Below are 22,709 nucleotides of genomic sequence, written 5' to 3'. Positions count from 1 at the left end.
TGGCGTGTCTCGATTGCAATGACAAATTTTTCCCTGTTTCTTCAGTTTCTTTTGCCTATTTGGAACTGAAGATCATGGTGGAAGGTCAATTTTCAGCGGAGACATGAATTTCGCCTTATAACATACAATTTCATGATAAAAACTCGTTTTTCTACGAAATTGGAAGTGAAAAACCATTGCCTTGGCTTCTCTCCAGGGCCGTGAGGATTTTTTCCCTGTTTCTTGAGTTCCTTATTTCTATTGGAAATTGAAAGTTATGGAAGAATCCCGGCTTTTAGCGGAGATATGGATTTCTGCTTATAACATCCAATATCATGATAAAAACTCGTTTTTTCAAAAATGGGAAGTGAAAACACGTTGCATTGGCGTGTCTCGATTGCAATGACAAATTTTTCCCTGTTTCTTCAGTTTCTTTTGCCTATTTGGAACTGAAGATTATGGGAGAATGTCGATTTCCAGCGGAGACATGAATTTCGCCTTATAACATACAATTTCATGATAAAAACTCGTTTTTTCACGAAATTGGAAGTGAAAAAACGTTGCCTTGGTTTCTCTCCAGGGTCGTGAGGTTTTTTTCCCCTTTCTTGAGTTCCTTTTGCCTATTTGAAATTGAAAATCATGGAAGAATCCCGACTTTTAGCGGAGATATGAATTTCTGCTGATAACATCCAATATCATGATAAAAACTCGTTATTTCACAAAATGGGAAGTGAAAACACGTTGCCTTGGCGTGTCTCGGGGCAATGAGAAATTTCTCCCTGTTCCTTCAGTTTCTTTTGCCTATTTGGAACTGAAGATCATGGGAGAATGTCGATTTCCAGCGGAGACATGAATTTCGCCTTATAACATACAATTTCATGATAAAAAATCGTTTTTCCACGAAATTGTTAGTGAAAAAACATTGCCTTGGCTTCTCTCCAGGGCCGTGAGGATATTTTACCCGTTTCTTGAGTTCCATTTGCCTATTTGAAATAGAAAATCATGGGACAATCCCGACTTTTAGCGGACATATGAATTTCTGCTTATAACATCCAATATAGTGATAAAAACTCGTTATTTCACAAAATGGGAAGTGAAAACACGTTGCATTGGCGTGTCTCGATTGCAATGACAAATTTTTCCCTGTTTCTTCAGTTTCTTTTGCCTATTTGGAACTGAAGATTATGGGAGAATGTCGATTTCCAGCGGAGACATGAATTTCGCCTTATAACATACAATTTCATGATAAAAACTCGTTTTTTCACGAAATTGGAAGTGAAAAAACGTTGCCTTGGTTTCTCTCCAGGGTCGTGAGGTTTTTTTCCCCTTTCGTGAGTTCCTTTTGCCTATTTGAAATTGAAAATCATGGATGAATCCCGACTTTTAGCGGAGATATGAATTTCTGCTGATAACATCCAATATCATGATAAAAACTCGTTATTTCACAAAATGGGAAGTGAAAACACGTTGCCTTGGCGTGTCTCGGGGCAATGAGAAATTTCTCCCTGTTCCTTCAGTTTCTTTTGCCTATTTGGAACTGAAGATCATGGGAGAATGTCGATTTCCAGCGGAGACTTGAATTTCGCCTTATAACATACAATTTCATGATAAAAAATCGTTTTTCCACGAAATTGGAAGTGAAAAAACATTGCCTTGGCTTCTCTCCAGGGCCGTGAGGATACTTTACCCGTTTCTTGAGTTCCATTTGCCTATTTGAAATAGAAAATCATGGGAGAATCTCGACTTTTAGCGGAGATATGAATTTCTGCTTATAACATCCAATATCATGATAAAATCTCGTTTTTTCACAAAATGAGAAGTGAAAACACGTTGCATTGGCGTGTCTCGATTGCAATGACCAATTTTTCCCTGTTTCTTCAGTTTCTTTTGCCTATTTGGAACTGAAGATCATGGTGGAAGGTCGATTTACAGCGGAGACATGAATTTCGCCTTACAACCTTCAATTTCATGATATAAACTAGTTTTTTCACGAAATTGGAAGTGAAAACACGTTGCCTTGGCGTGTCTCGGGGGCAATGAGAAATTTCTCCTTTTTTCTTCAGTTTCTTTTCCCTATTTGGAACTGAAGATCATGGTGGAAGGTCGATTTCCAGCGGAGGCATGAATTTCGCCTTATAACATACAATTTCATGATAAAAACTCGTTTTTCCACGAAATTGGAAGTGAAAAAACATTGCCTTGGCTTCTCTCCAGGGCCGTGAGGATTTTTTCCCCGTTTCTTGAGTTCCTTTTGCCTATTTGAAATAGAAAATCATGGGAGATTCCCGACTTTTAGCGGAGATATGAATTTCTGTTTATAACATCAAATATCATGATAAAAACTCGTTTTTTCACGAATTGGAAGTGAAAAAACATTGCCTTGGTTTCTCTCCAGGGTCGTGAGGTTTTTTTCCCGTTTCTTGAGTTCCTTTTGCCTATTTGAAATTGAAAATCATGGAAGAATCCCGACTTTTAGCGGAGATATGAATTTCTGTTTATAACATCCAATATAATGATAAACGCTCGTTATTTCACAAAATGGGAAGTGAAAACACGTTGCATTGGCGTGTCTCGATTGCAATGACAAATTTTTCCCTGTTTCTTTAGTTTCTTTTGTCTATTTGGAACTGATGATCATGGGAGAATGTCGATTTCCAGCGGAGACATGAATTTCGCCTTATAACATACAATTTCATGATAAAAACTCGTTTTTCCACGAAATTGGAAGTGAAAAAACATTGCCTTGGCTTCTCTCCAGGGCCGTGAGGATTTTTTCTCCGTTTCTTGAGTTCCTTTTGCCTATTTGAAATAGAAAATCATGGAAGAATCCTGAATTTTAGCGGAGATATGAATTTCTGCTTATAACATCCAATATCATGATAAAAACTCGTTATTTCACAAAATGGGACGTGAAAACACGTTGCATTGGCATGTCTCGATTGCAATGACAAATTTTTCCTTGTTCCTTCAGTTTCTTTTGCCTATTTGGAACTGAAGATCATGATGGAAGGTCGATTTTCAGCGGAGACATGAAATTCGCCTTATAACATACAATTTCATGATAAAAACTCGTTTTTTCACGAAATTGGAAGTGAAAAAAAATTGCCTTGGCTTCTGTCAGGGTCGTGAGGATTTTTTCCCCGTTTCTTGAGTTCCATTTGCCTATTTGAAATAGAAAATCATGGGAGAATCCCGACTTTTAGCGGAGATATGAATTTCTGCTTATAACATCCAATATAGTGATAAAAACTCGTTATTTCACAAAATGGGAAGTGAAAACACGTTGCATTGGCGTGTCTCGATTGCAATGACAAATTTTTCCCTGTTTCGTCAGTTTCTTTTGCCTATTTGGAACTGAAGATTATGGGAGAATGTCGATTTCCAGCGGAGACATGAATTTCGCCTTATAACATACAATTTCATGATAAAAACTCGTTTTTTCACGAAATTGGAAGTGAAAAAACGTTGCCTTGGTTTCTCTTCAGGGTCGTGAGGTTTTTTTCCCCTTTCTTGAGTTCCTTTTGCCTATTTGAAATTGAAAATCATGGAAGAATCCCGACTTTTAGCGGAGATATGAATTTCTGCTGATAACATCCAATATCATGATAAAAACTCGTTATTTCACAAAATGGGAAGTGAAAACACGTTGCCTTGGCGTGTCTCGGGGCAATGAGAAATTTCTCCCTGTTCCTTCAGTTTCTTTTGCCTATTTGGAACTGAAGATCATGGGAGAATGTCGATTTCCAGCGGAGACATGAATGTCGCCTTATACCATACAATTTCATGATAAAAACTCGTTTTTCCACGAAATTGGAAGTGAAAAAACATTGCCTTGGCTTCTCTCCAGGGCCGTGAGGATATTTTACCCGTTTCTTGAGTTCCATTTGCCTATTTGAAATAGAAAATCATGGGAGAATCCCGACTTTTAGCGGAGATATGAATTTCTGCTTATAACATCCAATATGATGATAAAAACTCGTTATTTCACAAAATGGGAAGTGAAAACACGTTTCATTGGCGTGTCTCGATTGCAATGACAAATTTTTCCCTGTTTCTTCAGTTTCTTTTGCCTATTTGGAACTGAAGATCATGATGGAAGGTCGATTTCCAGCGGAGGCATGAATTTCGCCTTATAACATACAATTTCATTATAAAAACTCGTTTTTCCACGAAATTGGAAGTGAAAAAACATTGCCTTGGCTTCTCTCCAGGGCCGTGAGGATTTTTTCCCCGTTTCTTGAGTTCCTTTTGCCTATTTGAAATAGAAAATCATGGGAGATTCCCGACTTTTAGCGGAGATATGAATTTCTGCTTATAACATCAAATATCAATATCATGATAAAAACTCGTTTTTTCACGAATTGGAAGTGAAAAAACGTTGCCTTGGTTTCTCTCCAGGGTCGTGAGGTTTTTTTACCATTTCTTGAGTTCCTTTTGCCTATTTGAAATTGAAAATCATGGAAGAATCCCGACTTTTAGCGGAGATATGAATTTCTGCTTATAACATCCAATATCATGATAAAAACTCGTTATTTCACAAAATGGGAAGTGAAAACACGTTGGCTTGACGTCTCTCGAGGGCAATGAGAAATTTCTCCCTGTTCCTTCAGTTTCTTTTGCCTATTTGGAACTGAAGATCATGGGAGAATGTCGATTTCCAGCGGAGACATGAATTTCGCCTTATAACATACAATTTCATGATAAAAACTCGTTTTTCCACGAAATTGGAAGTGAAAAAACATTGCCTTGGCTTCTCTCCAGGGCCGTGAGGATATTTTACCCGTTTCTTGAGTTCCATTTGCCTATTTGAAATAGAAAATCATGGGAGAATCCCGACTTTTAGCGGAGATATGAATTTCGCCTTATAACATAAAATTTCATGATAAAAACTCGTTTTTTCACGAAATTCGAAGTGAAAACACGTTGCATTGGCGTGTCTCGATTGCAATGACAAATTTTTCCCTGTTTCTTCAGTTTCTTTTGCCTATTTGGAACTGAAGATCATGGTGGGAGGTCGATTTCCAGCGGAAGCATGAATTTCGCCTTATAACATACAATTTCATGATAAAAACTCGTTTTTCCACGAAATTGGAAGTGAAAAAACATTGCCTTGGCTTCTCTCCAGGGCCGGGAGGCATTTTTCCCCATTTCTTGAGTTCCTTTTGCCTATTTGAAATAGAAAATCATGGGAGATTCCCGACTTTTAGCGGAGATATGAATTTCAGCTTATAACATCCAATACCATGATAAAAACTCGTTTTTTCACGAAATTGGAAGTGAAAACACGTTGCCTTGGCGTGTCTCGGGGCAATGAGAAATTTTTCCTTGTTTCTTCAGTTTCTTTTGCCTATTTGGAACTGAAGATCATGGTGGAAGGTCGATTTCCAGCGGAGACATGAATTTCGCCTTATAACATACAATTTCATGATAAAAACTCGTTTTTTCACGAAATTGGAAGTGAAAAAACGTTGCCTTGGTTTCTCTCCAGGGTCGTGAGGTTTTTTTCCCCTTTCTTGAGTTCCTTTTGCCTATTTGAAATTGAAAATCATGGAAGAATCCCGACTTTTAGCGGAGATATGAATTTCTGCTGATAACATCCAATATCATGATAAAAACTCGTTATTTCACAAAATGGGAAGTGAAAACACGTTGCCTTGGCGTGTCTCGGGGCAATGAGAAATTTCTCCCTGTTCCTTCAGTTTCTTTTGCCTATTTGGAACTGAAGATCATGGGAGAATGTCGATTTCCAGCGGAGACATGAATTTCGCCTTATAACATACAATTTCATGATAAAAAATCGTTTTTCCACGAAATTGTTAGTGAAAAAACATTGCCTTGGCTTCTCTCCAGGGCCGTGAGGATATTTTACCCGTTTCTTGAGTTCCATTTGCCTATTTGAAATAGAAAATCATGGGACAATCCCGACTTTTAGCGGACATATGAATTTCTGCTTATAACATCCAATATAGTGATAAAAACTCGTTATTTCACAAAATGGGAAGAGAAAACACGTTGCATTGGCGTGTCTCGATTGCAATGACAAATTTTTCCCTGTTTCTTCAGTTTCTTTTGCCTATTTGGAACTGAAGATTATGGGAGAATGTCGATTTCCAGCGGAGACATGAATTTCGCCTTATAACATACAATTTCATGATAAAAACTCGTTTTTTCACGAAATTGGAAGTGAAAAAACGTTGCCTTGGTTTCTCTCCAGGGTCGTGAGGTTTTTTTCCCCTTTCGTGAGTTCCTTTTGCCTATTTGAAATTGAAAATCATGGATGAATCCCGACTTTTAGCGGAGATATGAATTTCTGCTGATAACATCCAATATCATGATAAAAACTCGTTATTTCACAAAATGGGAAGTGAAAACACGTTGCCTTGGCGTGTCTCGGGGCAATGAGAAATTTCTCCCTGTTCCTTCAGTTTCTTTTGCCTATTTGGAACTGAAGATCATGGGAGAATGTCGATTTCCAGCGGAGACTTGAATTTCGCCTTATAACATACAATTTCATGATAAAAAATCGTTTTTCCACGAAATTGGAAGTGAAAAAACATTGCCTTGGCTTCTCTCCAGGGCCGTGAGGATACTTTACCCGTTTCTTGAGTTCCATTTGCCTATTTGAAATAGAAAATCATGGGAGAATCTTGACTTTTAGCGGAGATATGAATTTCTGCTTATAACATCCAATATCATGATAAAATCTCGTTTTTTCACAAAATGAGAAGTGAAAACACGTTGCATTGGCGTGTCTCGATTGCAATGACAAATTTTTCCCTGTTTCTTCAGTTTCTTTTGCCTATTTGGAACTGAAGATCATGGTGGAAGGTCGATTTACAGCGGAGACATGAATTTCGCCTTACAACCTTCAATTTCATGATATAAACTAGTTTTTTCACGAAATTGGAAGTGAAAACACGTTGCCTTGGCGTGTCTCGGGGGCAATGAGAAATTTCTCCTTTTTTCTTCAGATTCTTTTCCCTATTTGGAACTGATGATCATGGGAGAATGTCGATTTCCAGCGGAGACATGAATTTCCCCTTATAACATACAATTTCATGATAAAAACTCGTTTTTCCACGAAATTGGAAGTGAAAAAACATTGCCTTGGCTTCTCTCCAGGGCCGTGAGGATTTTTTCTCCGTTTCTTGAGTTCCTTTTGCCTATTTGAAATAGAAAAGCATGGAAGAATCCTGAATTTTAGCGGAGATATGAATTTCTGCTTATAACATCCAATATCATGATAAAAACTCGTTATTTCACAAAATGGGACGTGAAAACACGTTGCATTGGCATGTCTCGATTGCAATGACAAATTTTTCCTTGTTCCTTCAGTTTCTTTTGCCTATTTGGAACTGAAGATCATGATGGAAGGTCGATTTTCAGCGGAGACATGAAATTCGCCTTATAACATACAATTTCATGATAAAAAATCGTTTTTCCACGAAATTGGAAGTGAAAAAACATTGCCTTGGCTTCTCTCCAGGGCCGTGAGGATATTTTACCCGTTTCTTGAGTTCCATTTGCCTATTTGAAATAGAAAATCATGGGAGAATCTCGACTTTTAGCGGAGATATGAATTTCTGCTTATAACATCCAATATCATGATAAAAACTCGTTTTTTCACAAAATGAGAAGTGAAAACACGTTGCATTGGCGTGTCTCGATTGCAATGACAAATTTTTCCCTGTTTCTTCAGTTTCTTTTGCCTATTTGGAACTGAAGATCATGGTGGAAGGTCGATTTACAGCGGAGACATGAATTTCGCCTTGTAACATACAATTTCATGATAAAAACTCGTTTTTCCACGAAATTGGAAGTGAAAAAACATTGCCTTGGCTTCTCTCCAGGGCCGTGAGGATTTTTTCCCCGTTTCTTGAGTTCCTTTTGCCTATTTGAAATAGAAAATCATGGGAGATTCCCGACTTTTAGCGGAGATATGAATTTCTGCTTATAACATCAAATATCATGATAAAAACTCGTTTTTTCACGAATTGGAAGTGAAAAAACGTTGCCTTGGTTTCTCTCCAGGGTCGTGAGGTTTTTTTCCCGTTTCTTGAGTTCTTTTTGCCTATTTGAAATTGAGAATCATGGAAGAATCCCGACTTTTAGCGGAGGTATGAATTTCTGCTTATAACATCCAATATCATGATAAATACTCGTTTTTTCACGAAATTGGAAGTGAAAAAACATTGCCTTGGCTTCTCTCCAGGGCCGTGAGGATTTTTTCCCCGTTTCTTGATTTCCTTTTGCCTATTTGAAATAGAAAATCATGGGAGATTCCCGACTTTTAGCGGAGATATGAATTTCTGCTTATAACATCAAATATCATGACAAAAACTCGTTTTTTCACGAATTGGAAGTGAAAAAACACTGCCTTGGTTTCTCTCCAGGGTCGTGAGGTTTTTTTCCCGTTTCTTGAGTTCCTTTTGCCTATTTGAAATAGAAAATCATGGGAGAATCCCGACTTTTAGCGGAGGTATGAATTTCTGCTTATAACATCCAATATCATGATGAAAACTCGTTATTTCACAAAATGGGAAGTGAAAACACGTTGCCTTGGCGTGTCTCGGGGGCAATGAGAAATTTCTCCCTGTTCCTTCAGTTTCTTTTGCCTATTTGGAACTGAAGATCATGATGGAATGTCGATTTCCAGCGGAGGCATGAATTTCGCCTTATAACATACAATTTCATGATAAAAACTCGTTTTTCCACGAAATTGGAAGTGAAAAAACATTGCCTTGGCTTCTCTCCAGGGCCGTGAGGATTTTTTCCCCGTTTCTTGAGTTCCTTTTGCCTATTTGAAATTGAAAATCATGGAAGAATCCCGACTTTTAGCGGAGATATGAATTTCTACTTATAACATCCAATATCATGATAAAAACTCGTTATTTCACAAAATGGGAAGTGAAAACACGTTGCCTTGACGTCTCTCGAGGGCAATGCGAAATTTCTCCCTGTTCCTTCAGTTTCTTTTGCCTATTTGGAACTGAAGATCATGGGAGAATGTCGATTTCCAGCGGAGACATGAATTTCGCCTTATAACATACAATTTCATGATAAAAACTCGTTTTTCCACGAAATTGGAAGTGAAAAAACATTGCCTTGGCTTCTCTCCAGGGCCGTGAGGATTTTTTCCCCGTTTCTTGAGTTCCTTTTGCCTATTTGAAATAGAAAATCATGGGAGATTCCCGACTTTTAGCGGAGATATGAATTTCTGCTTATAACATCAAATATCATGATAAAAACTCGTTTTTTCACGAATTGGAAGTGAAAAAACGTTTCATTGGCGTGTCTCGATTGCAATGACAAATTTTTCCCTGTTTCTTCAGTTTCTTTTGCCTATTTGGAACTGAAGATCATGATGGAAGGTCGATTTCCAGCGGAGGCATGAATTTCGCCTTATAACATACAATTTCATGATAAAAACTCGTTTTTCCACGAAATTGGAAGTGAAAAAACATTGCCTTGGCTTCTCTCCAGGGCCGTGAGGATTTTTTCCCCGTTTCTTGAGTTCCTTTTGCCTATTTGAAATAGAAAATCATGGGAGATTCCCGACTTTTAGCGGAGATATGAATTTCTGCTTATAACATCAAATATCAATATCATGATAAAAACTCGTATTTTCACGAATTGGAAGTGAAAAAACGTTGCCTTGGTTTCTCTCCAGGGTCGTGAGGTTTTTTTCCCGTTTCTTGAGTTCCTTTTGCCTATTTGAAATTGAAAATCATGGAAGAATCCCGACTTTTAGCGGAGATATGAATTTCTACTTATAACATCCAATATCATGATAAAAACTCGTTATTTCACAAAATGGGAAGTGAAAACACGTTGCCTTGACGTCTATCGAGGGCAATGCGAAATTTCTCCCTGTTCCTTCAGTTTCTTTTGCCTATTTGGAACTGAAGATCATGGGAGAATGTCGATTTCCAGCGGAGACATGAATTTCGCCTTATAACATACAATTTCATGATAAAAACTCGTTTTTCCCGAAATTGGAAGTGAAAAAACATTGCCTTGGCTTCTCTCCAGGGCCGTGAGGATTTTTTCCCCGTTTCTTGAGTTCCTTTTGCCTATTTGAAATAGAAAATCATGGGAGATTCCCGACTTTTAGCGGAGATATGAATTTCTGCTTATAACATCAAATATCATGATAAAAACTCGTTTTTTCACGAATTGGAAGTGAAAAAACGTTGCCTTGGTTTCTCTCCAGCGTCGTGAGGTTTTTTTCCCGTTTCTTGAGTTCTTTTTGCCTATTTGAAATTGAGAATCATGGAAGAATCCCGACTTTTAGCGGAGATATGAATTTCTGCATATAACATCCAATATCATGATGAAAACTCGTTATTTCACAAAATGGGAAGTGACAACACGTTGCCTTGACGTCTCTCGAGGGCAATGAGAAATTTCTCCCTGTTCCTTCAGTTTCTTTTGCCTATTTGGAACTGAAGATCATGGGAGAATGTCGATTTCCAGCGGAGACATGAATTTCGCCTTATAACATACAATTTCATGATAAAAACTCGTTTTTCCACGAAATTGGAAGTGAAAAAACATTGCCTTGGCTTCTCTCCAGGGCCGTGAGGATTTTTTCCCCGTTTCTTGAGTTCCTTTTGCCTATTTGAAATAGAAAATCATGGGAGATTCCCGACTTTTAGCGGAGATATGAATTTCTGCTTATAACATCAAATATCATGATAAAAACTCGTTTTTTCACGAATTGGAAGTGAAAAAACGTTTCATTGGCGTGTCTCGATTGCAATGACAAATTTTTCCCTGTTTCTTCAGTTTCTTTTGCCTATTTGGAACTGAAGATCATGATGGAAGGTCGATTTCCAGCGGAGGCATGAATTTCGCCTTATAACATACAATTTCATGATAAAAACTCGTTTTTCCACGAAATTGGAAGTGAAAAAACATTGCCTTGGCTTCTCTCCAGGGCCGTGAGGATTTTTTCCCCGTTTCTTGAGTTCCTTTTGCCTATTTGAAATAGAAAATCATGGGAGATTCCCGACTTTTAGCGGAGATATGAATTTCTGCTTATAACATCAAATATCAATATCATGATAAAAACTCGTTTTTTCACGAATTGGAAGTGAAAAAACGTTGCCTTGGTTTCTCTCCAGGGTCGTGAGGTTTTTTTCCCGTTTCTTGAGTTCCTTTTGCCTATTTGAAATTGAAAATCATGGAAGAATCCCGACTTTTAGCGGAGATATGAATTTCTACTTATAACATCCAATATCATGATAAAAACTCGTTATTTCACAAAATGGGAAGTGAAAACACGTTGCCTTGACGTCTATCGAGGGCAATGCGAAATTTCTCCCTGTTCCTTCAGTTTCTTTTGCCTATTTGGAACTGAAGATCATGGGAGAATGTCGATTTCCAGCGGAGACATGAATTTCGCCTTATAACATACAATTTCATGATAAAAACTCGTTTTTCCCGAAATTGGAAGTGAAAAAACATTGCCTTGGCTTCTCTCCAGGGCCGTGAGGATTTTTTCCCCGTTTCTTGAGTTCCTTTTGCCTATTTGAAATAGAAAATCATGGGAGATTCCCGACTTTTAGCGGAGATATGAATTTCTGCTTATAACATCAAATATCATGATAAAAACTCGTTTTTTCACGAATTGGAAGTGAAAAAACGTTGCCTTGGTTTCTCTCCAGCGTCGTGAGGTTTTTTTCCCGTTTCTTGAGTTCTTTTTGCCTATTTGAAATTGAGAATCATGGAAGAATCCCGACTTTTAGCGGAGATATGAATTTCTGCTTATAACATCCAATATCATGATGAAAACTCGTTATTTCACAAAATGGGAAGTGACAACACGTTGCCTTGACGTCTCTCGAGGGCAATGAGAAATTTCTCCCTGTTCCTTCAGTTTCTTTTGCCTATTTGGAACTGAAGATCATGGGAGAATGTCGATTTCCAGCGGAGACATGAATTTCGCCTTATACCATACAATTTCATGATAAAAACTCGTTTTTCCACGAAATTGGAAGTGAAAAAACATTGCCTTGGCTTCTCTCCAGGGCCGTGAGGATATTTTACACGTTTCTTGAGTTCCATTTGCCTATTTGAAATAGAAAATCATGGGAGAATCCCGACTTTTAGCGGAGATATGAATTTCTGCTTATAACATCCAATATGATGATAAAAACTCGTTATTTCACAAAATGGGATGTGAAAACACGTTTCATTGGCGTGTCTCGATTGCAATGACAAATTTTTCCCTGTTTCTTCAGTTTCTTTTGCCTATTTGGAACTGAAGATCATGGTGGAAGGTCGATTTTCACCGCAGACATGAATTTCGCCTTACAACATACAATTTCATGATAAAAACTCGTTTTTCCACGTAATTGGAAGTGAAAAAACATTGCCTTGGCTTCTCTCCAGGGCCGTGAGGATTTTTTCCCCGTTTCTTGAGTTCCTTTTGCCTATTTGAAATAGAAAATCATGGAAGAATCCTGAATTTTAGCGGAGATATGAATTTCTGCTTATAACATCAAATATCATGATAAAAACTCGTTTTTTCACGAATTGGAAGTGAAAAAATGTTGCCTTGGTTTCTCTCCAGGGTCGTGAGGTTTTTTTCCCGTTTCTTGAGTTCCTTTTGCCTATTTGAAATAGAAAATCATGGGAGATTCCCGACTTTTAGCGGAGATATGAATTTCTGCTTATAACATCCAATATCATGATAAAAACTCGTTTTTTCACGAAATTCGAAGTGAAAACACGTTTCATTGGCGTGTCTCGATTGCAATGACAAATTTTTCCCTGTTTCTTCAGTTTCTTTTGCCTATTTGGAACTGAAGATCATGATGGAAGGTCGATTTCCAGCGGAGGCATGAATTTCGCCTTATAACATACAATTTCATGATAAAAACTCGTTTTTCCACGAAATTGGAAGTGAAAAAACATTGCCTTGGCTTCTCTCCAGGGCCGTGAGGATATTTTACCAGTTTCTTGAGTTCCATTTGCCTATTTGAAATAGAAAATCATGGGAGAATCCCGACTTTTAGCGGAGATATGAATTTCTGCTTATAACATCCAATATCATGATAAAAACTCGTTTTTTCACAAAATGAGAAGTGAAAACACGTTGCATTGGCGTGTCTCGATTGCAATGACAAATTTTTCCCTGTTTCTTCAGTTTCTTTTGTCTATTTGGAACTGAAGATCATGGTGGAAGGTCGATTTACAGCGGAGACATGAATTTCGCCTTGTAACATACAATTTCATGATAAAAACTCGTTTTTCTACGAAATTGGAAGTGAAAAAACATTGCCTTGGCTTCTCTCCAGGGCCGTGAGGATTTTTTCCCCGTTTCTTGAGTTCCTTTTGCCTATTTGAAATAGAAAATCATGGGAGATTCCCGACTTTTAGCGGAGTTATGAATTTCTGCTTATAACATCCAATACCATGATAAAAACTCGTTTTTTCACGAAATTCGAAGTGAAAACACGTTGCATTGGCGTGTCTCGATTGCAATGACAAATTTTTCCCTGTTTCTTCAGTTTCTTTTGCCTATTTGGAACTGAAGGTCATGGTGGAAGGTCGATTTCCAGCGGAGACATGAATTTCGCCTTATAACATACAATTTCATGATAAAAACTCGTTTTTCCACGAAATTGGAAGTGAAAAAACATTGCCTTGGCTTCTCTCCAGGGCCGTGAGGATTTTTTCCCCGTTTCTTGATTTCCTTTTGCCTATTTGAAATAGAAAATCATGGAAGAATCCCGACTTTTAGCGGAGGTATGAATTTCTGCTTATAACATCCAATATCATGATAAAAACTCGTTTTTTCACGAAAATGGAAGTGAAAACACGTTGCCTTGGCATGTCTCGGGGGCAATGAGAAATTTTTCCTTGTTTCTTCAGTTCTTTTGCCTATTTGGAACTGAAGATCATGGTGGAAGGGCGATTTTCAGCAGCGACATGAATTTCGCCTTATAACATACAATTTCATGTTATAAACTAGTTTTTTCACGAAATTGGAAGTGAAAAAAATTGCTTTGGCTTCTCTCCAGGGTCGTGAGGATTTTTTTCCCGTTTCTTGAGTTCCTTTTCCCTATTTGAAATTGAAAATCATGGAAGAATCCCGACTTTTAGCGGAGGTATGAATTTCTGCTTATAACATCCAATATCATGATAAATACTCGTTTTTTCACGAAATTGGAAGTGAAAACACGTTGCCTTGGCGTCTCTCGAGAGCAATGAGAAATTTCTCCCTGTTTCTACAGTTTCTTTTCCCTATTTGGAACTGAAGATCATGGTGGAAGGTCGATTTTCAGCAGCGACATGAATTTCGCCTTACAACCTTCAATTTCATGATATAAACTAGTTTTTTCACGAAATTGGAAGTAAAAAAACGTTGCCTTGGTTTCTCTCCAGGGTCGTGAGGTTTTTTTCCCAATTCTTGAGTTCCTTTTGCCTATTTGAAATTGAAAATCATGGAAGAATCCCGAGTCTTAGCGGAGATATGAATTTCTGCTTATAACATCCAATATCATGATAAAAACTCGTTATTTCACAAAATGGGAAGTGAAAACACTTTGCTTTGGCGTGGCTCGATTGCAGTGACAAATTTTTCCCTGTTTCTTCAGTTTCTTTTGCCTATTTGGAACTGAAGATCATGGTGGAAGGTCGATTTCCAGCGGAGGCATGAATTTCGCCTTGTAACATACAATTTCATGATAAAAACTCGTTTTTCCACGAAATTGGAAGTGAAAAAACATTGCCTTGGCTTCTCTCCAGGGCCGTGAGGATTTTTTCCCCGTTTCTTGAGTTCCTTTTGCCTATTTGAAATTGAAAATCATGGGAGATTCCCGACTTTTAGCGGAGATATGAATTTCTGCTTATAACATCCAATATCATGATAAAAACTCTTTTTTCACGAAATTGGAAGTGAAAACACGTTGCCTTGGCGTGTCTCGGGGGCAATGAGAAATTTTTCCTTGTTTCTTCAGTTTCTTTTGCCTATTTGGAACTGAGGATCATGGTGGAAGGTCAGTTTTCAGCGGAGACATGAATTTCGCCTTATAACATACAATTTCATGATAAAAACTCGTTATTTCACAAAATGGGAAGTGAAAACACGTTGCATTGGCGTGTCACGATTGCAATGACAAATTTTTCCCGGTTTCTTCAGTTTCCTTTGTCTATTTGGAACTGAAGATCATGGGAGAATGTCGATTTTCAGCGGAGACATGAATTTCGCCTTATAAAGTTCAAATTCATGATATAAACTAGTTTTTTCTCGAAATTGGAAGTGAAAACACGTTGCCTTGGCGTCTCTCAAGAGCAATGAGAAATTTCTCCCTGTTTCTACAGTTTCTTTTCCCTATTTGGAACTGAAGATCATGGTGGAAGGTCGATTTTCAGTAGCGACATGAATTTCGCCTTATAACATACAATTTCATGATAAAAACTCGTTTTTTCACGAAATTGAAAGTGAAAAAACGTTGCCTTGGTTTCTCTCCAGGGTCGTGAGGTTTTTTTCCCGTTTCTTGAGTTCCTTTTGCCTATTTGAAATTGAAAATCATGGAAGAATCCCGACTTTTAGCGGAGGTATGAATTTCTGCTTATAACATCCAATATCATGATAAAAACTCGTTTTTTCACGAAAATGGAAGTGAAAACACGTTGCCTTGGCATGTCTCGGGGGTAATGAGAAATTTTTCCTTGTTTCTTCAGTTCTTTTGCCTATTTGGAACTGAAGATCATGGTGGAAGGGCGATTTTCAGCAGCGACATGAATTTCGCCTTATAACATACAATTTCATGTTATAAACTAGTTTTTTCACGAAATTGGAAGTGAAAAAAAATTGCCTTGGCTTCTCTCCAGGGTCGTGAGGATTTTTTTCCCGTTTCTTGAGTTCCTTTTCCCTATTTGAAATTGAAAATCATGGAAGAATCCCGACTTTTAGCGGAGGTATGAATTTCTGCTTATAACATCCAATATCATGATGAAAACTCGTTATTTCACAAAATGGGAAGTGAAAACACGTTGCCTTGGCGTGTCTCGGGGGCAATGAGAAATTTTTCCTTGTTTCTTCAGTTTCTTTTGCCTATTTGGAACTGAAGATCATGGTGGAAGGTCGATTTCCAGCGGAGACATGAATTTCGCCTTATAACATACAATTTCATGATAAAAACTCGTTTTTCCACGAAATTGGAAGTGAAAAACCATTGCCTTGGCTTCTCTCCAGGGCCGTGAGGATTTTTTCCCTGTTTCTTGAGTTCCTTATTTCTATTGGAAATTGAAAATTATGGAAGAATCCCGGCTTTTAGCGGAGATATGGATTTCTGCTTATAACATCCAATATCATGATAAAAACTCGTTTTTTCACAAAATGGGAAGTGAAAACACGTTGCATTGGCGTGTCTCGATTGCAATGACAAATTTTTCCCTGTTTCTTCAGTTTCTTTTGTCTATTTGGAACTGAAGATCATGGTGGGAGGTCGATTTATAGCGGAGACATGAATTTCGTCTTACAACCTTCAATTTCATGATATAAACTAGTTTTTTCACGAAATTGGAAGTGAAAACACGTTGCCTTGGCGTCTCTCGAGAGCAATGAGAAATTTCTCCCTGTTTCTACAGTTTCTTTTCCCTATTTGGAACTGAAGATCATGGTCGAAGGTCGATTTTCAGCAGCGACATGAATTTCGCCTTATAACATACAATTTCATGATAAAAACTCGTTTTTTCCCGAAATTGGAAGTGAAAAAACGTTGCCTTGGTTTCTCTCCAGGGTCGTGAGGTTTTTTTCCCCTTTCTTGAGTTCCTTTTCCCTATTTGAAATTGAAAATCATGGAAGAATAACGACTTTTAGCGGAGATATGAATTTCTGCTTATAACATCCAATATCATAATAAAAACTCGTTTTTTCACAAAATGGGAAGTGAAAACACGTTGCATTGGCGTGTCTCGATTGCAATGACAAATTTTTCCCTGTTTCTTCAGTTTCTTTTGTCTATTTGGAAGTGAAGATCATGGTGGAAGGTCGATTTACAGCGCAGACATGAATTTCGCCTTACAACCTTCAATTTCATGATATAAACTAGTTTTTTCACGAAATTGGAAGGGAAAAAAAATTGCCTTGGCTTCTCTCCAGGGTCGTGAGGATTTTTTTCCCGTTTCTTGTGTTCCTTTTCCCTATTTGAAATTAAAAATCATGGAAGAATCCCGACTTTTAGCGGAGATATGAATTTCTGCTTAAAACATCCAATATCATGATAAAAACTCGTTTTTTCACGAAATTGGAAGTGAAAAAAAATTGCCTTGGCTTCTCTCAGGGTCGTGAGAATTTTTTTCCCGTTTCTTGTGTTCCTTTTCCCTATTTGAAATTAAAAATCATGGAAGAATCCCGACTTTTAGCGGAGATATGAATTTCTGCTTAAAACATCCAATATCATGATAAAAACTCGTTATTTCAAAAAATGGGAAGTGAAAACACGTTGCATTGGCGTGTCTCGATTGCAATGACAAATTTTTCCCTGTTTCTTCAGTTTCTTTTGCCTATTTGGAACTGAAGATCATGGTGGAAGGTCGATTTCCAGCGGAGACATGAATTTCGCCTTATAACATACAATTTCATGATAAAAACTCGTTTTTCCACGAAATTGGAAGTGAAAAAACGTTGCCTTGGTTTCTCTCCAGGGTCGTGAGGTTTTTTTCCCGTTTCTTGAGTTCCTTTTGCCTATTTGAAATTGAAAATCATGGGAGATTCCCGACTTTTAGCGGAGATATGAATTTCTGCTTATAACATCCAATATCATGATAAAAACTCGTTTTTTCACGTAATTGGAAGTGAAAAAAAATTGCCTTGGCTTCTCTCAGGGTCGTGAGAATTTTTTTCCCGTTTCTTGTGTTCCTTTTCCCTATTTGAAATTAAAAATCATGGAAGAATCCCGACTTTTAGCGGAGATATGAATTTCTGCTTAAAACATCCAATATCATGATAAAAACTCGTTTTTTCACAAAATGGGAAGTGAAAACACGTTGCATTGGCGTGTCTCGATTGCAATGACAAATTTTTCCCTGTTTCTTCAGTTTCTTTTGTCTATTTGGAACTGAAGATCATGGTGGGAGGTCGATTTACAGCGGAGACATGAATTTCGTCTTACAACCTTCAATTTCATGATATAAACTAGTTTTTTCACGAAATTGGAAGTGAAAACACGTTGCCTTGGCGTCTCTCGAGAGCAATGAGAAATTTCTCCCTGTTTCTACAGTTTCTTTTCCCTATTTGGAACTGAAGATCATGGTCGAAGGTCGATTTTCAGCAGCGACATGAATTTCGCCTTATAACATACAATTTCATGATAAAAACTCGTTTTTTCCCGAAATTGGAAGTGAAAAAACGTTGCCTTGGTTTCTCTCCAGGGTCGTGAGGTTTTTTTCCCCTTTCTTGAGTTCCTTTTCCCTATTTGAAATTGAAAATCATGGAAGAATAACGACTTTTAGCGGAGATATGAATTTCTGCTTATAACATCCAATATCATAATAAAAACTCGTTTTTTCACAAAATGGGAAGTGAAAACACGTTGCATTGGCGTGTCTCGATTGCAATGACAAATTTTTCCCTGTTTCTTCAGTTTCTTTTGTCTATTTGGAAGTGAAGATCATGGTGGAAGGTCGATTTACAGCGCAGACATGAATTTCGCCTTACAACCTTCAATTTCATGATATAAACTAGTTTTTTCACGAAATTGGAAGGGAAAAAAAATTGCCATGGCTTCTCTCCAGGGTCGTGAGGATTTTTTTCCCGTTTCTTGTGTTCCTTTTCCCTATTTGAAATTAAAAATCATGGAAGAATCCCGACTTTTAGCGGAGATATGAATTTCTGCTTAAAACATCCAATATCATGATAAAAACTCGTTTTTTCACGAAATTGGAAGTGAAAAAAAATTGCCTTGGCTTCTCTCAGGGTCGTGAGAATTTTTTTCCCGTTTCTTGTGTTCCTTTTCCCTATTTGAAATTAAAAATCATGGAAGAATCCCGACTTTTAGCGGAGATATGAATTTCTGCTTAAAACATCCAATATCATGATAAAAACTCGTTATTTCAAAAAATGGGAAGTGAAAACACGTTGCATTGGCGTGTCTCGATTGCAATGACAAATTTTTCCCTGTTTCTTCAGTTTCTTTTGCCTATTTGGAACTGAAGATCATGGTGGAAGGTCGATTTCCAGCGGAGACATGAATTTCGCCTTATAACATACAATTTCATGATAAAAACTCGTTTTTCCACGAAATTGGAAGTGAAAAAACGTTGCCTTGGTTTCTCTCCAGGGTCGTGAGGTTTTTTTCCCGTTTCTTGAGTTCCTTTTGCCTATTTGAAATTGAAAATCATGGGAGATTCCCGACTTTTAGCGGAGATATGAATTTCTGCTTATAACATCCAATATCATGATAAAAACTCGTTTTTTCACGAAATTGGAAGTGAAAAAAAATTGCCTTGGCTTCTCTCAGGGTCGTGAGAATTTTTTTCCCGTTTCTTGTGTTCCTTTTCCCTATTTGAAATTAAAAATCATGGAAGAATCCCGACTTTTAGCGGAGATATGAATTTCTGCTTAAAACATCCAATATCATGATAAAAACTCGTTTTTTCACAAAATGGGAAGTGAAAACACGTTGCCTTGGCGTCTCTCGAGAGCAATGAGAAATTTCTCCCTGTTTCTACAGTTTCTTTTCCCTATTTGGAACTGAAGATCATGGTCGAAGGTCGATTTTCAGCAGCGACATGAATTTCGCCTTATAACATACAATTTCATGATAAAAACTCGTTTTTTCCCGAAATTGGAAGTGAAAAAACGTTGCCTTGGTTTCTCTCCAGGGTCGTGAGGTTTTTTTCCCCTTTCTTGAGTTCCTTTTCCCTATTTGAAATTGAAAATCATGGAAGAATAACGACTTTTAGCGGAGATATGAATTTCTGCTTATAACATCCAATATCATAATAAAAACTCGTTTTTTCACAAAATGGGAAGTGAAAACACGTTGCATTGGCGTGTCTCGATTGCAATGACAAATTTTTCCCTGTTTCTTCAGTTTCTTTTGTCTATTTGGAACTGAAGATCATGGTGGAAGGTCGATTTACAGCGGAGACATGAATTTCGTCTTACAACCTTCAATTTCATGATATAAACTAGTTTTTTCACGAAATTGGAAGTGAAAACACGTTGCCTTGGCGTCTCTCGAGAGCAATGAGAAATTTCTCCCTGTTTCTACAGTTTCTTTTGCCTATTTGGAACTGAAGATCATGGTGGAAGGTCGATTTCCAGCGGAGACATGAATTTCGCCTTATAACATACAATTTCATTATAAAAACTCGTTTTTCCACGAAATTGGAAATGAAAAAACGTTGCCTTGGTTTCTCTCCAGGGTCGTGAGGTTTTTTTCCCGTTTCTTGAGTTCCTTTTGCCTATTTGAAATTGAAAATCATGGGAGATTCCCGACTTTTAGCGGAGATATGAATTTCTGCTTATAACATCCAATATCATGATAAAAACTCGTTTTTTCACGAAATTGGAAGTGAAAAAAAATTGCCTTGGCTTCTCTCAGGGTCGTGAGAATTTTTTTCCCGTTTCTTGTGTTCCTTTTCCCTATTTGAAATTAAAAATCATGGAAGAATCCCGACTTTTAGCGGAGATATGAATTTCTGCTTAAAACATCCAATATCATGATAAAAACTCGTTATTTCAAAAAATGGGAAGTGAAAACACGTTGCATTGGCGTGTCTCGATTGCAATGACAAATTTTTCCCTGTTTCTTCAGTTTCTTTTGCCTATTTGGAACTGAAGATCATGGTGGAAGGTCGATTTCCAGCGGAGACATGAATTTCGCCTTATAACATACAATTTCATGATAAAAACTCGTTTTTCCACGAAATTGGAAGTGAAAAAACGTTGCCTTGGTTTCTCTCCAGGGTCGTGAGGTTTTTTTCCCGTTTCTTGAGTTCCTTTTGCCTATTTGAAATTGAAAATCATGGGAGATTCCCGACTTTTAGCGGAGATATGAATTTCTGCTTATAACATCCAATATCATGATAAAAACTCGTTTTTTCACGAAATTGGAAGTGAAAAAAAATTGCCTTGGCTTCTCTCAGGGTCGTGAGAATTTTTTTCCCGTTTCTTGTGTTCCTTTTCCCTATTTGAAATTAAAAATCATGGAAGAATCCCGACTTTTAGCGGAGATATGAATTTCTGCTTAAAACATCCAATATCATGATAAAAACTCGTTTTTTCACAAAATGGGAAGTGAAAACACGTTGCATTGGCGTGTCTCGATTGCAATGACAAATTTTTCCCTGTTTCTTCAGTTTCTTTTATCTATTTGGAACTGAAGATCATGGTGGGAGGTCGATTTCCAGCGGAGACATGAATTTCGCCTTATAACATACAATTTCATGATTAAAACTCGTTTTTCCACGAAATTGGAAGTGAAAAAACGTTGCCTTGGTGTCTCTCCAGGGTCGTGAGGTTTTTTCCCGTTTCTTGAGTTGCTTTTGCCTATTTGAAATGGAAAATCATGGAAGAATCCCGACTTTTAGCGGAGGTATGAATTTCTGCTTATAACATCCAATATCATGATAAAAACTCGTTTTTTCACGAGATTGGAAGTGAAAACACGTTGCCTTGGCGTCTCTTGATTGCAATGACAAATTTTTCCCTGTTTCATCAGTTTCTTTTGCCTATTTGGAACTGAAGATCATGGTGGAAGGTCGATTTCCAGCGGAGACATGAATTTCGCCTTATAACATACAATTTCATTATAAAAACTCGTTATTTCACAAAATGTGAAGTGAAAACACGTTGCATTGGCGTGTCTCGATTGCAATGACAAATTTTTCCCGGTTGCTTCAGTTTCCTTTGCCTATTTGGAACTGAAGATCATGGTGGAAGGTCGATTTTCAGCAGCGACATGAATTTTGCCTTATAACATACAATTTCATGATAAAAACTCGTTTTTTCACGAAATTGGAAGTGAAAAAACGATGCCTTGGCTTCTCTCAGGGTCGTGAGGATTTTTTTCCTGTTTCTTGAGTTCCTTTTCCCTATTTGAAATTAAAAATCATGGAAGAATTCCGACTTTTAGCGGAGATATGAATTTCTGCTTATAACATCCAATATCATGATAAAAACTCGTTATTTCAAAAAATGGGAAGTGAAAACACGTTGCATTGGCGTGTCTCGATTGCAATGACAAATTTTTCCCTGTTTCTTCAGTTTCTTTTGCCTATTTGGAACTGAAGATCATGGTGGAAGGTCAATTTTCAGCGGAGACATGAATTTCGCCTTATAACATACAATTTCATGATAAAAACTCGTTTTTCTACGAAATTGGAAGTGAAAAACCATTGCCTTGGCTTCTCTCCAGGGCCGTGAGGATTTTTTCCCTGTTTCTTGAGTTCCTTATTTCTATTGGAAATTGAAAGTTATGGAAGAATCCCGGCTTTTAGCGGAGATATGGATTTCTGCTTATAACATCCAATATCATGATAAAAACTCGTTTTTTCAAAAATGGGAAGTGAAAACACGTTGCATTGGCGTGTCTCGATTGCAATGGCAAATTTTTCCCTGTTTCTTCAGTTTCTTTTGTCTATTTGGAACTGAAGATCATGGTGGGAGGTCGATTTACAGCGGAGACATGAATTTCGTCTTACAACCTTCAATTTCATGATATAAACTAGTTTTTTCACGAAATTGGAAGTGAAAACACGTTGCC

The sequence above is a fragment of the Venturia canescens genome, unplaced genomic scaffold (genome assembly GCF_019457755.1).
Source record: "Venturia canescens isolate UGA unplaced genomic scaffold, ASM1945775v1 PGA_scaffold_15__1_contigs__length_3012046, whole genome shotgun sequence".
NCBI lineage: Eukaryota > Metazoa > Arthropoda > Insecta > Hymenoptera > Ichneumonidae > Venturia > Venturia canescens.
This window is presented reverse-complemented; position numbering follows the sequence as displayed.